This window comes from Festucalex cinctus, chromosome 14 (genome assembly GCF_051991245.1).
Source record: "Festucalex cinctus isolate MCC-2025b chromosome 14, RoL_Fcin_1.0, whole genome shotgun sequence".
NCBI lineage: Eukaryota > Metazoa > Chordata > Actinopteri > Syngnathiformes > Syngnathidae > Festucalex > Festucalex cinctus.
Window position 1 is genome coordinate 8,870,878 of NC_135424.1, and position 15,832 is coordinate 8,886,709.

Consider the following 15,832-nt stretch of genomic DNA (forward strand, 5'->3'; position numbering starts at 1 on the left):
ATTTTCGTATAATGTACTGAATGTAAGCATTTTTTTTTTTTTTTTTGCAACTCTGCTGGAAAGTTATTTTTGCATTGAGACTTGTTTGTTTTTGTTGCTTATTATGCTACAGTGACTTGTAGTTTGTGGTACATTATTTTGCAGCTGTAGAACAATTAATTGGAGTCATTTGGAAAGCACGTTTGTTTTTGTAGTATATTGGAACATCGTGATCGTGACTCAACTGCACGAGGAAAGAGTGACCTCATGTTTTCAATTATTTGCACATCATTTAAAAACAATGAAAGTTCTCTTCCAATTACCCCATCACAAGCATTGTAATGCGCTTCCCGCGCTGCTGCTCTACCCGATTTGTCCTCTTTATGGAAGACAGAAGTCTTCAATGGCCATCCAAATGAGATGCGTCCAAGCCGGAGGCCAAACAAAGCCGTCTCCGATTAGACCGTTGACCGACGCTTTTGGCGCACTTTAACGACTTTGTCCGCCGTTTAGCCCTTTTAATTACCATGCGCTAATCTCCGATGTTCAATTTAAAATGGGAAAAGAGGGCGTTCGTTTGCGCTAATGTCACAGCCGCGGTCATTATTGACTCAAATAGAAACTCGGAGGGCACCCTCAATTAACTGGCATCTTAATTAATACTGCTCATTCCTTCACCTCCGCGCCATATTTCTCCATTTATCTGCCTTTTGCTCTTTCTTTCTTTCTTCTTCTCTGTCACAGATCAGTAGTGTCTGGAATGGCAATTACTGCCTCACAGTTGGAATGACACAATAATTGACTGCTGCACTACATTACCGTACACGCCGCAAAGTGAATATTAATAAGCACAGACTTTTCACAGCCTCTCACGTATTATTACTGATCTGAAATGGTTAGGTTTGCAAATTAAGGTTTAAAACAAAACTTTCAAGCAAGGGTTTGAAATAAGGATTAAGATATCAAATTCATGTTTAAAAGGAATGTTTTGGTGTCAATTTGGGATTTAAAATGAAGGTTTCAAGCCAGGGTGAGGATTGCTAGGTTTAGGGTGTCAAATTAGGGTTTAAAGTCAACAGGGCCACAAGCTAGAAAAAAAAATGATGAGACAGAAGAAGAGCCTTAAGTGACGGTTCTAGAAAAAGAAAGTAGTACATTATTAATATGTGGCTACGGATTAGAAATGAGTCAAGTGAGTACCCCAAGATGGTATACAGTCAGATAATTAGCATAGTTTTGAGTTGCATATTTAACTCATCCACTCCCAGCCATTTTCACTGATGCAACTTCCTTTTTTGTATCTGTTTCCATTTTGCAGCAATTAGCATTAGAGCATTAGCTAAGTTTTATCATTATTCACAAATCTGTTGAAAACACTGGGGAAAAGAGCTTGTTGTAACATGGCCCTGGTTGATCTCTTATACTCTGTTGCCACCTGTTGGCCGTTTTTTTGTAATAACTACCATTGCTTTACGCGACCTCTTAAGGTCAGAGGCTGCATCAAAGCCTCCTGTATGCGCTACCATTAAAAAAAAAAAAAAAAAAAGTATACACATGTTTTTGGGACGGACCATGGCAATGTTTATACATTTTTGTGAACAAATGAGTTAATCGTTTATTTTTATTATTATTATTTTTTTTATGTTGGGCCATGGCCCCTGAGAAGTCAGTCTTCACCTGAAACCGGTCTGTACCGCAAAAAATGTTGGGGACAGCTGTCAGTTTCAAGCCTGCCTTACGGTTTTTAGGATTCCTCTAAAATTCTCGACAATTCTCTGCAACTGCTGTCAGATGACTGAGGAGGTCGCGGACGAGGTTGCTGCATCTCCCTCTGCTTCCTTTCATCTAAAAGAGAGAAGCTAGCCGAGGAAACAGTTCAGACAAACCACGGCAGCACAAGTGTGTTGAAAAGAAATCAAGTAGCTCCCTATGGCCCTTTAGGACATTTGTGTGTGTGAGTCTGCGTGTGTGCGACTTTGTGAGAGAGACGGTGCAGGAGTGTGGCTGTGAGAGAGAGTATGTGTTTGTTTGTGTGACAGTGTATGAGATTGTGTGAGCGAGAGAGTCACTGTGTGCGTGAGTGTTTTGCCCAAAGGGAAACGTCTGGAAACGATTTGAGCCTTCAGGAAAAATAAAATGCTTGGCATTCATTTGGGGGACAATCGGCCGCATAGAGAAACCAAATGAAGACCAAAAAGAGGCCAGACGTGAGGAAAATCAAATAGTTCGACTCCTGTGTGTGTGTGCGTGGTGCGTCTAAGTGCATGTGGCTGTACAGTGTAAGAAACGCTGGCTCAGCGCATAAAGAGGTGGTTATTTTTGCCGAAGGGAAGTAAAACTCCTTGTTCAGTGGTCATCCATGCCACAAGGGGGCGGTACTCTTTTACCTTTACCCTCATTCATTTAAATCAATCCATGTTATTGTCTGATCTGTCTCAATGTCATGGTTCCTCAACTTGTGAATGGCCCGACTATGAGCTTTTCAAAATACGAGTCATCACTTTTGTATCTTGAGTGGTGAGCAAAAATTCCGGTGCTACATGCAGAGTGACAGCGAACTTCACGACAAACATCAGTTTGACAAGTTCATTTCCTCTTCCATGTGAAGATTACTCTCAAACTCTGTCACTCAAAATTACTTGTTGTGTATTTATATACACCTAAGATATAACTTTGTCCTACACAAGTCTGCTAGCTTAATGCTAACACACAATGCTGCAGCTTACTAAGTAAGCAGTTGTGACTGTCTTCTTTGGGTATACGGGTTTTACCTGTGGCTAAGAAGGGCACAACATAACATAATGAATTAATTAATTTATTACTCTATTTTTTCATAAAGTATAATACAGTACTGCAGAGTGCTTATAATATTAGATTTATTTTGTGTGTGTGCTGGTGTACAGATTAATTGCCTTTTCATTCAAAGATGATGATAGACGGTTGAAGAATGAATAAACTTGCAAGTCAAGGCAAAAAAAAAAAAAAAAAAATATATATATATATATATATATATATATATATATATATATATATATATATATATATATATATATATATATATACTGTAGTTGTTCCAGCTCATGGGCATGTGTGTTACTTCCACTTACATTAAGTCTTTGAATGTCCTGAATCAATCACAATTAAAGGCGCAGACTCCATTTTGACATATTAAATAAGGTTATTAACGCAAAGAGTGACCATAAATTCAATGTTTCCCGGTGAGGGGGGAAATCTTAGTAACCTCTAATTTTGTGTGTGTATGTATGTGTACAGCTCGTAAAAATAAATAAATAATATTAAAGAAAGAAAGCTTCATTTTAGCATTGAAAACTGTCAATTACGATGGCACGGCGGGGCACTGAAGTGGCTGTTGTGGCATCAGTAAATCTTATTAGTGTCCCTTGTTAAAGGCAGGTGGGGAAAATAAGGAGGTGGAAAAGGAAGGAAGGAAAGAAGGAAGAGAGAGAGAGAGAATAGAGGATTTGTCGTCCAGCTGGGCCAATCGTGCGTGTCCACGGACTGCGGAGTAAAGATATTAAATATGAAACATGAGTGAGATATCAAAGAGGAAGCAGCAATGCTGCATGAAAATCCTTCTTTTTTTTTTTCACCCAAACCCTCCATTCTTTCCCTCAGTGACTTAATCCTCAGGGGCTTACATTTGTTGTTTGTGTGTGTGTATTCTTCTATCTGATATATTTGAATATTCCCCGCCTCCATACGTGTTCTGCTGCCGCCATCCGCCACTAAAGGCCTCCTTCTTCCGATGTTGCGTCTACGGAACTTATGTGTGTTTTGATGAAAAATAATAAAAATGGAAGAATTAACATGGCAGTGAGTGAAAATGTGTGACATGAGCCCGTATCCCACTGAGAAGTGAAGGTTTGCGAGTGTTTGGAATGTAGTGAATGTTGTCTCCTTGTCTACTACTGTAGTTGGTTCAGCCTCGAGTCAAAATATTAAAATATTGACCAATATTAGGTTCATATGTTGCCAACCTTTTGAATCAAATGTAGTCTTGTGAATTTTTTGTTTATTTAGTTTTTTACTTTTGTGTCAACATGTAAACTTAATATTGTAATTTTAATTTTATTTTAATAGTTTTATTTGATGAAGAAATATGTAATATTTTTTTACTATTTTGTTGCTTTTATCATATGGGGAAAAAAAAATATTCTATTCAAAATATATACTTAGTTTATTAGGTACACGTGGACACAAACTAATAAAATCCCATAACTTCATTCCACCATTGTGAAAGTGCTTCATAATACTTTTTTATCTTCGCATACAGCCAAAACACTTCCAAAGGCGTCTTTTTAAAGAATGAACAAAAGCATCAATTTTGGGTCGGAACATGATAGTGTGTGCGCACATGTAACTTTTGTGCTGCGTGATCAAGCATGTCATCTTGTATCCCAGGATCACTCGCTGTACCTCACATCCTCCCCAGTTCCGGAAAAGCAATTTCACTCCATTCGCTCTTTGTAATACTCTCATTATCCTCTGATAGCACACACACCTTATAAGCTTTCATCGAACTCTGCCTGGAAACACGGCAAACTACACGCACAAGAAAAAACATATGGTCAATCAATCGAAACAGAGTATTTCTTTAAAAAGGCTGATTAAAAAGTGATTTGATCACGACACGTTCCGTAAATCATCTGTGCAAGCTCCTCTTAACTCTTTTACTGCCACACATTATCAAAACATTATCAATCACGTCATCCTTGAAAACGTTCTATTTCGTCATGTTTCATTGTAATTTGGCAGCCCATTGAAGAGATACAATGCTGCCATCTGGTGGCCATCGTTAGTGAGTGTTTTCGATTCTTCAACCCATTGACCAGGCAGCGCTGCACTTAGATGTTCCACTGCCCATTGATTTAAAAAAAAAAAAAAAAAAAAAAAAAAAAAAAAAACATAGTTGACGTCATTTAACGTTTATGGCGGCATACATCGTGATTTTATTCATCGTGATTAAGCGTTTTTGGCAGTCAAAAGAGTTAATGGCACAATGAATCCACATTTAAGGCAGTCAACTGCATCATGTGACGCAAAAGCTGAATCAGCTAAAAGAGATGTTATGACAGAATTTGTGTGATAGGATTAAAATTGAGACCAAATATTTATGTGTAGTAAGATGCCAAAAGTGTTCTCTAAACTGACTCATCTTGAGAACACTGCTTTAAATGACACAGAAGACCATTTTGATTCGCATGAATTCCAATCGAAAACTTATTCTCATCAAAAGTGTCCCCAATGTAGCCTTACCTCTCAAAATGAGAAGTTTTTAAAGTTAAGTTCCATTTTGAACGTGTTTAAAGCGCCAGAATGTTTATTTAGCTTGTCTGCCGGGTTTTTAGGCACCAAACAACTTTTGCAGCAGAGCGGACCAAAGTGTAATTTATTCCGCTTTTGTGTGTCGGCGCGCCTTTAAAAAGCTGGCCACGGCTTTTTATTGATGTGTGCTCTCCTGTATCTCACTGCCGATCAGTCAGCCCTGCAGGCTAATCAATACGAGTAAAGGGCATTAAAACTCGGCCTGCTGCCGTTTTTGTGTGAGTCTCCGCCCTCGCCGGCTAATACCTGCCGCTTATCACGCCTGCCAGACAGCCGTCACTGTCACTTTTTGAAAAAAAATATATATGTGAAGCTGGCAGGCAAACCTTACATGCTAATATTTGGCTATACACTCAGCAGCCAATTTATTAGGTAAACAATTAGAGCTCCAGTGCATTAACTTTTACATTCAAATAAATGGGAGATCATTTTGATAATTTGAGTCACGAAGTAAAGTTTTGGACAGTGCGGACATTATTCGTCTTTTCCGTTTTCCAGGCAGAATTTGAAGGATTAGAACTTGTCACTCTGAAATCGGCTCGTCAGCCTGCCAGCTGCTGATAAGCGCTCTCAGGATCGATTAGATCTACCTTTTTAATCTATTCAACTCTTCCAGGCCATTGGGAAGGCGGGGCGGGAGGGAGGTGGGTGGGGGGTACTTAAAGGAGTTGTGGTGCGTGCCATATGCACGACTTTGAGAAGGCGTGACCAGAGGGCAAATGTTTTATTTTTATTCGGATTTTTTTGAACATGAGATCATATAAAATGTGTTTTTACAAGAGCTCTTGAAAATGTCGCTGTAGGCCAGCCAAACAATTAATTTTCCGGTGAAGCATGGAAAGGTGGATGGTGCAAAAATGAGAAGGAAAAACAAGCTTGTGGAAAATTCCTCCCACAAATAAAGAATCAATGCCTGAAAAAACATATGAAGTCTGATATTCTGTTGTGAAGCGGCCATTTTAGGGTCATTTTGGACATTTCCGCTCGAATTAATGTCTGAAAAAGACACAGGAAGTTTACCATTTTGGTTTAAAGCAAACGTTTATGCAATGTTTCCAAGTTAAACTTGCTCTTATAGAAATCTTGCTATCGTAACAGTACCATCAACCATCATCAAAAATTAAGAATGGCTTCTTGAGACTTGTACAACTATGGCAGACTTCCTGTGGCTTTTCGGGCATTGCTTCTTAAGAATTTTGTGGTTCTACTCGTGATGGACATGTCGCCTAAATTCCATGCTGCTCGATGCAACCGGTTTGGGGTCGAATTTTTAAATAAAAAGTGTTGCATTGCAACAAATTGGCTTTGGAAGGACGTGAGGAAATGGCCCAAACAACTCTAAAATGGCCGCTTAAAACCAAAATGGCATGACTTTTTGTGGGTTTTTCAAAATGGCTTCTTGAGACATTTTTGTGGGTCCAAAACATGCTAAACACCAAATTTCATGTTGATAAGTGAAAGAGGCTTCAGGATCTGAATAAAAAAATAAAAAATAAAAAAAATAAAAAAATAAAAATAAATCGTTTTTTTTGTGTTTACATCTACAACCCGGGCTAGATGTATAATTTCTCCAGGATGAATGCACCTGCTCTCTATGGTGTGTTTTTGATATGGGAAATCCCTCAAAATGGCAATTTCACACTGCATGCTCGGGCTCTTAAAAAAAATAAATAAATAAATAAAAGAAGGAAAATGGCCTCCTTTCAGCCGTCACTTTGACTCGTGTGAGGGAGGAAGCACGTTTAACGGAATGCTAAGCAGGCGAGCCGCGTCAACGTCAATTCACAGGCCTTTTGAATCAACGCGCACATGCACAAAAAACAGCGGAAGGGTCAAAACTGGCAGCACACACCTTTAGCTCATTACTGGCGTCACATCCAATGAAAGTCCTCTCTGCGCGGCAATCAGCCTGTGGAGAGAAGAAGAAGAGATTTAACCTTTTGCCTTTAAAAAGTACAATACGTCTTCATCTTGTTCGCTTGTCGCCATAAATAAAAACATTAGCCGGAGCCTGTGCACGTACGTCTAAAAATAACAGCCGGCTGTCAAAGCTCTGCTGGTAGTAATTTGCAGAGGGGAAAAACAACAAAATTGAATGGGCTAAGTAGCAGCAGCAGCAGGCTGACGGTGCACCAGCGGAGAACCGGTTAGAGACTTTTAAATTGTTGTCGGTGTCGCTGTCGGCTGGCGTGTATCGAGTGTCAAAACAAGCGTGCGCCGCCTATTCGCGCATGACTGCGGATGCTGAAACGCAACACAAGTATATTTAATTCATGTGCGCCCGCGACTAAATTCGCAGAGACGCTTCCTGCGCCGCTTGGCAGCTTTTGACTCAACACCAAAAATGTTGTTTCGAATATTCAATATATGGCTCTGTCTTGTACATAGCACAATTTTTTTTATCATTTAACGCTGACTGCGTGAAACGTACCTATAAAAAAAAAAAAAAAAAAAAAAAAAAAAATATATATATATATATATATATATATATATATATATACATATATATTCCCCGCATTATTACCAATTTTAAACAATTTTCGCCCTTCGCTGCTATACTGTTAAAACAATTTTTTGGGGGGGCTCAAACAGTAATTTAAGTTGAATCAACTTTCAAATATGAATTACTGGCATTTACGGCAACAATACTGGAGGGCACAACAAAGTAAGCAAGTTGTTTGCGCCAAAACTATTTTCTGAATTGTTAATTGGGCGACAAAATGAGAGAATTATTTCTGTAAACTTTGCATGCTAATTTTCAGCAAAACTTAAAACATTTTGTTAAATTGACGAATTTAAAATTCAGATTGTCGCCTTGAAATTTTGAGAAAACATAAAATATAAAATAATGTGAATGTAAAAAACAAATATTCAAAGAAGATGCAGTAATACAAATTAAATGATACAAATACATGAATAGAAAAATAAATAAAATTCAGAATAATTTAACTATACTTCACAATGCTTATTTTATTTTATTTTTTTGTAGAAGGTAAATTCCTTATCAATAAATACTGCCACCTTCAAACTGCAATCACTGTAAAAATATTTCCTACTTTATTTGATACAACACTTCAAAAATGTCTACAACTGTTGTGCCATAATACCGAGCCCGTTTGGTCACATTTAGTGAAGGAGAGTCCAACAAAGGCTATTTCTAATATCGTTATTATATGTGACGGCGCCTCCATCAGTCAGCTCCCTGCCAGACGCCCTGGAGCGAGCGGCTTAACCTCGAAGCGTCTCGCAGGAGCCTGGCAAACGCATTGAGCGCCTCCGTTGGGACTTTGTGAGTGAGAAAGTGTGATTTGTTCAAACAGTGCAAAGCGCTGAAGGGGCGAGAGCCTGTTTAGTTTTAATTTATGAAAAAAAAACTGCAGAATATTTCTCCTTTAATGTCAGTTGCACAGTAGCAGTGGTACCTTGACTTGAGAGTTGAATCCATTGCAGGACCAAGTTTGTGAACTCAATTCACAAGATTTGTTTTTTTTTTTTTAAAGAATTGAAATGCCATCAATCCATCACAGTTCCCCAAACATCCCACCAACCACTGTAAAGAAAAAAATAATTTACGCGAGCAGCAGTGTATCCAAAGGTGGCTTGCACCTCACATTTCTCCTCACAAGCGACGACTTGTAACTTGGTAAGTTGGGCACTTGTAACTCAAGGCATCACTGTATTTATGTAATTGCCAGCGAGTGTCATACAGCCACTTGCTCCCTCGAAAGCGACTACTATACGTGACACAAGCACAAATAAACGCAGAATGGCGACACTTTGGAATAGCGGCGTGATAAAGTGAGCACAATCGATTCCGTCGTCTCTCACTGTGTTGTGAGACACAGCGAGACAACCGTGTCAATACCATAATAGTGTGCGACGCATGAATTAAAGCATATCGATTTTAAATGTTTTTTTGTTTGTTTTTTTTTCGGTGGGGCGGCTGGAGTTTGATGGCATATGCACGGCCGCAGCCTTGTGAACATGAACACGTTTTGTATTGATTTAGTTCCAGCAAATCTATTTTCCTCCTCGAGTGGTGAGTGAGGCCAGGTCAAATCAAACGCTGAAAGCAACAGGGTAGAAAAACGGTTGAAAATGATTGGATGACAATCATAACTCCATTTTAGCAATAGAAGTAACATTTGGGTTATTTAGGCTTCTGTTACGTCTAATCGTCTCTAACATTTAAAAAACATTTAACTTTTGTCCTTTTTTTGATCCTTCCACCATCTATTCACATTGGTTTCCTTGCAGGAGCAGGACAATACCAGTGGGTGGCGCTAATGCACCATAAAGCCAACCACTATTCCCACAGAGGAAGTAAGGACAAATCATTAGGTACAGCTGTGTTTTGTGTTCACTTGTCTATAAGTACAACACTGTTGAGTATTTTGTCATTCATTTTCTCCATTGAAGTAGAGTAAGCCAATAAACAGCACTCTCGGGAAATAACACATGAAATTGCTAATTTTTCCATAAATCGCCAAATGTAATCTCGAAGAAAGAAAAATTACAATTTTCAAGCAGAGTCGAGAATGAAACCCATTTTCCCAAATAGTATGAATCGATACAGAAATAGGGACTTAAAAATTTTGTTTTCATGGGTTGCAATTGGCCAAAAGTGGCTTCCCTATAAACAGTATATTAGTGAAATATTTTTAAGAGTCAAATTTGTAAATTACAAACTTACACATATATGTGTGCTCGGTTGAGCTTTTACGAGGCCAAGAGTTACGGACACTTTGTGGAAGGAACGGTGGAAACAAATGCAAGGAAAGAAAATGGTCAATGAGTGCGGACTAACATTCCATGGTCAAGGCAAAGGCTGATGATGATGTCATCAATCCCAGGGTCTCCATTTAGAAACGGCAGATTTTAATCCGCGGAAGCATAATTTGTTTGGATAGAGCTCAGTTGGGGGACCATAATCAGAATAATTATTCTGGTCTCACTCCAGCCTCGGGCCTTTTAGCTAATGACAGCCACGACACTCATGGCGAAGCTTTCAAGCTGTCGGAACGCGTGTGAAATGTGTGTATGATGCGCGTGTGTGTGTGTGTGTGTGTATGTGAGTGTGGGTATGATGTTGGCGTCATCTGTGCATATTAGGAAAACATTACTGGAAAAAAAAAACATGACATTTCTTGATGATTCTCTTCTTTGTGGAGTTGTTATGATTCTCCGAATCATATAAGCTAACATTTATCACGCAAGCTAACATGAATAAACATTGCAAACACTGATCCTAAAAGTGACAGGAAGGATTAACTAAAGTCAATCTTTGCTGAACTACCAAAGAATCAACTATGCTAATGTTTTTTGTTTGTTTTTTTAAACCTCATACTTAAAGAAGTAAGAAATAACTGGTTTTGCTCCCTCTACAATTTAGCATTGCTAAGCTGCCGCAAAGTAACGTATTATGAATCACAACTAACAATAGTAAAATGACATGAATCACAAATTAACATGAATCTTATACAATGATAACAGTAAGGAATATGTAGTAATTTAGCATTGCTAAACTGCCACATAAAGCAAAGCACGATATATCGGTATCGAATCGATATTCCTTCTCATAGCCCAATATTGATTCATAAAACCATGAATCGATACTTTTAATACAGTCCCCCCCACCCCCCCCCCCCATAAATTAATGTGCCAAATAAGGCCCAACCAATTAATTAGCCAATTACTGGCCTTCAAACATAGGCCAAAAGAATCGGCCAATTGAGCTAAATGGCCTATTGTTTTCCCCTTAAAGCGCCATCAAAGAAAGCCGAAGTTTCCGACGTTGCGAAAGTACCCTGAATGCACCATTTTGCTTGCGTAGCATTAGCAACTACCAAGTGTGTAGCGTATGTTATTCTGCTGTCCCGAAGCTGTTTAAATGACACCGCAGTTGAGTTAACTGTAAAACTTAATACACAATGTTAAGAATTACGTCCACTGTACATTTAAAAACACAACATTTAAAACATCGCTAGCCTAGCGCTAACAGGAAGTTAGCAAATGCTAACGGGAAGTTAGCATCGATTTCGGGAGTGTTTTTTCCTTCGAATACCAAATCGAATCGGGCCCTTCTGAATCTAATCGAATCGATTTTGGAAATCTGAATCGATACCCAGCCCTACAGGAAACTAGAAAATAGGTGGTAGGTCGTTTAATTTAAGTAGTTGCAAGTACTTTAACATACAGTATGTGCTCACTACACGGTGCAGATGTGCTTCCGACATGTCAAGACTCTAGTGAGTGACTAGCAAGCCACATTTAAAGCTAATGACAGGAACCGCTTTCATTGGCCATGATTGACTTCAGCTGTGACCACTCCCACAGCGGCGCAGATCGTCTGCGAAATTACCAACTGCTTCCACGCAGTTTTGGCTCGTGCTGTGTAGGATTTACGCCAGTCGTGAAAATAGAGTTTTAATGTAAAGCCTAAATAAACATGAAAAGAAAACCATCATCATCCATCCTCAAATTGCCTTATTTATTTTTAGCATCACCTGCTAAGTGAACATCCTTCATCCTCATCCTCCTTTTTCCCTGTCCTCCTCCTCTTCCTCCTCTTCCTCTCATCCTCACCTGACTCATTGCGCTGTTTAGTGAGTATTAAGTGTGCATCCTTCCTCCTCCTCCTCTTCCTCCTACTTTTTTGCTCTCATCCTCACCTGACTCAGTGTGCTGCTGTTTAGTGAGTATTATTCATGCTCAGACGCGCTCCTACGCTCACTCCAGACAGCAGAACCTCTATTTTTATTTTTTTTTTCCTACTACTTCTCGATGTGAAGTCTTGCAGTCGGCTGGTTTTAAAATAGCAGCATGTGGTTAAATAAGTTTTTTTTTTTTTTTTTTTTTTTTTTCCGTCTGGCTAGAGATGCTGCAAAGATACCCTAAAATGTCTGTTGATTTTGACAATAAAAACATGCAGCCGTGTTGTATCAGCTCAAATTCTACAAAATACACAACTATATTAACCCTGTCTAGAAAAACTCTGAATTCTGAAACCCTAACAATGTCGTGAAACCCTAACCCAGGCTTGAAACCAAACTTTTCAAAGGCTAATCCATGGCTGAAACACAAAACACATTTTGGAATCCCACTTTAAACTCTAGTAGTTGTTTGAAACATTAACCCTGACTTGAAACCCAATTTGTAGCGCTCTCATTGACTTGAAACCTTAACCAGAAACTCTCATTTTAAATCCCAACATCGGGTTCAAACCTGAAATCCTAGCCTTTTGAATGTTGAAACCTAAACATAAATTGAAACCTTGAAACTTGCAATCTTAACCCTTTAGCAATTATAGTAAGATACATTTTATTTCCTTACTTGTCTTTCAAATGTCTTTAACTCTTGTTTTTAAATGTTGCGCTTCTAATTATGTGAAGCAAAATGTGTTACCTTCTGTATGAAATGTGTCGCATAAATAAAGCTACCTTGCCTTGCCTTGTCTTTACATTCTACTTGGAAACACTAACCTCAACTTGAAATCTTAATCCTGGTTTGAAACCTTAAAATTGTAAACCTAACATTAGCTTTAAGCCATCATTTGAAAACCCTACCCCAAAAACACATTATCAGGCTGTCTATGCATGCCGAAGAAACATGTGACACTAGACCTATACTAGCTATGCATTGGAACCCATCCAAAAGTCTGATAGTAGTGGACAATTTCTCTTTTTTTTTTTTCTCCATCAGGCTTCATTCATGTATTCATCTATGCACGTAATAATACATCTGCATACAAAGCAGCCCCAAGACAATCCTCTTTACTTCACCGGCCACTAAGCTCTTTAGCAACTCGCCTCTATGACCACTGCTCAAATTTTGCCCGCGTTCGGAATCGGTCACTCACTCCCTACTTTTTAATCACGATATAGGATTTCTTTTTTTTATATACATTAGCAAGCTCTATAGTTGACTAAAATGTCCACTAAAAATCTACATATAGTGATTATAAGGATTAGGGACAACAACAATGGTTCACCTGAATATAGTCATTTCATCTTAATGCTAACATACAATGCAAAACACCATAGACATGCTAACAAATAGCGTCATTGTCATGGTAACTCTTGAACACAAACAATAAAAAGAATACAACAATGTAACAATAGTCACAGGCATATATTCTTTATCCTTTACCAAAAATGACCAATATTACAGCAGCTAGTTGAGTTGTAGTGAAACTCTACTTTGTATGTGAGTCAATGTCTGTATTATACTGCCCCCAGCTGGTCAGGGCACACACTATTGGGATCAGGCTGCAATGGGTTAATGGCATTTCCATTTAGTTCACTGGGAAAAGGTGATTTACAACGCTGGTATTTCGAGTTACGACTGAGTTCATGGAATGACCCAAACTCATATCTCAAGGCACAACTGTATCAGAGAGTGCAATTTAAAGCAGCCAATCACGGCTCGTGTAGTTTTGAGTCAGCATGTTCAATCTGCGAGCATACAGGCCCATTTCCCACTTTGAGGATGATGACAAACACACGCACAAAGACACACACGCACATCACATTAAAGCTGTGGTGTGGCCGCAGCTCCATTATTTCTCTGAAGAGGTTTTTCAATTCCACGGCTGATGCTTGAGGGATTGTGTGTGTGTGTTTGCGTGTGTGTTTAGAGGAAGAAAGAAATAGAGACAGATCTGGTGATGTTGGTGGGGGGATTTGGCCAAAAGTCCCAAATTCCTCCTCGGTGCCTTTCCTTACAGGGTACTTCTGTGCCCCGCCATGTTGTGGGTTACATGTGTTTGTTGGGTTTTTGGGTTTTGGGTGTGTCTGCGGGTACGATCATGGGGATGGAGGATGGGGGGGGGGTCAAACTTCGTGTGGATCTTTTTTTTTTTCCTTTTTTTCTTTTTCTTTTATTATATTATGGATGTCCAGCACTTTGAGTTGCATTTTGAATGTATGAAAGGTGCTATATAAATCAGTTGATTGATTGATTGATTGAAAAGTGGCAACCTATAAACCATTTACGGAGCCTATCATGATCTGTTGCCTTTACTTAGCATCTCATTCAGTGAAAGTGTGAGGCTGTATTTACTTCCTGACGACTATATATAGCGATTTTTACATAGTATGCTATATAGTTCATTAAAAAGTCCACACAAAAAAAAATCCATGTCATGATTAGTGTTTTACACGTGTGCTTTGTCGCCATCTTATGGCATTTATAGGCAATTATTATCAGAGCATTGGATCATAGGATATATTTGATTTTCTGCTGCAGTGACCAATAATACAACAACATACAATTAAATAAATAACTAAAATATGCACTACATTAGGGGGGAAACTTTCAAACAGCACTCCAAAATGGTGACTAGTATATAAGGCACTATATAGTAGATTCTGAACGCAGCCTGAGATTCTTGGTGGGTGTTTTTTTCCTCCCCCTCCTCCTGACTGCGATAAAGCTAATTGATTACGGCCACCACTTCATTCTGACTGCATCGATCTGGTTAGAGGCGGCGCTGGGATAGTTCCTTGATTCTCCCCATCCTTACCCGCCAGACGACCGCCACCGCCTCGATGCACAAAAACATCGCAGCAGGACGTCCGTCCGCTGTTTAAATTTAACTGAAGTTATTGGACACTTCATTCGGTACACTAATGCTGTTATACAGAGCTGTGATTTGGGGAAAAAAATAAAATAAAAATATCCACACGAAGGTTGCTAACCAACAAGTGTCAAATAGAAAATGTGAAAAAAAAATCTATTAATATAGCTTACTTTTTAAAAAAAAAAATTGTTACAAATATTGTGACTTTTGACTTACAACTTAAAAAAAAGAACTTTCTTGACATATAACAAATTGGTTGCCAACATAGCCGCAATGCAATATGAGAGGACAGGAAGTCGAGGAAATAGGCTCAAATGCTGAGTTATCTTTTTTTGCTTTAAACGAGCAAACAACAACAAACAGCAGAACAATTAACTTTATTGATGGTTCCCTCAGGTGGACGTTTTTTTTTTTTTTTTATTATTTCCTCTTCCCCGTTTACTGTTTTGCTTCCTTCCTACTACGACACATAGACACGGGCACGCAATGCAGCGATCACGCAGACCGGCGTCTGGCATGTTATTTTTCTTTACACCTAAATCGAGGTCCACATTGTACCACTTTCAGCTTTTTTGGGTCAAATCCTAAATTGTGCTACATTCAAAGTATTTTATTTATTTTTTTTTTATTCCCCTCCCAACAAACATTTTGGTCAAAATCCAAACAACATGTATATGACTTTTTGTGCCTAGTACATTTAAAACTGCCCAATTTTTAGGACATAATGGTATTTCCAGAAAATGTTTTGGTGAAATGTCACACTAACACCTGACCATATTTTTAAAGGTATTCAAATTCCAAACTGTACAATTTTTGGGGCATACGTTATAAAATGTTTTTGTGAAAAAGTCTAAATTGTCGGATTTTTAGGGCATATTTTAAATAATATTATTATCAAAATACAATTGTATGAGTGTCTGGGTTCTA

At 38.6% G+C, this 15,832-nt stretch overlaps 1 protein-coding gene and 1 long non-coding RNA gene across 4 annotated transcripts in view; one reads left to right on the top strand and one right to left on the bottom strand.

The window, feature by feature from the left end:
* Positions 1-15,832, bottom strand: part of cdh11 (cadherin 11, type 2, OB-cadherin (osteoblast)) — an 82,016-nt gene that overhangs the window by 35,874 nt on the left and 30,310 nt on the right. For both annotated transcript variants that reach the window (XM_077494745.1, XM_077494746.1), the window contains one exon: positions 7,178-7,234. The gene's annotated coding sequence lies outside the window, so the exon portion shown is untranslated. The remainder of the gene's footprint in view (positions 1-7,177; positions 7,235-15,832) is intronic.
* The window catches only part of LOC144000942 (uncharacterized), a 305,500-nt gene that overhangs the window by 6,306 nt on the left and 283,362 nt on the right, over positions 1-15,832 (top strand). The gene's annotated exons all lie outside the window — the stretch shown is intronic.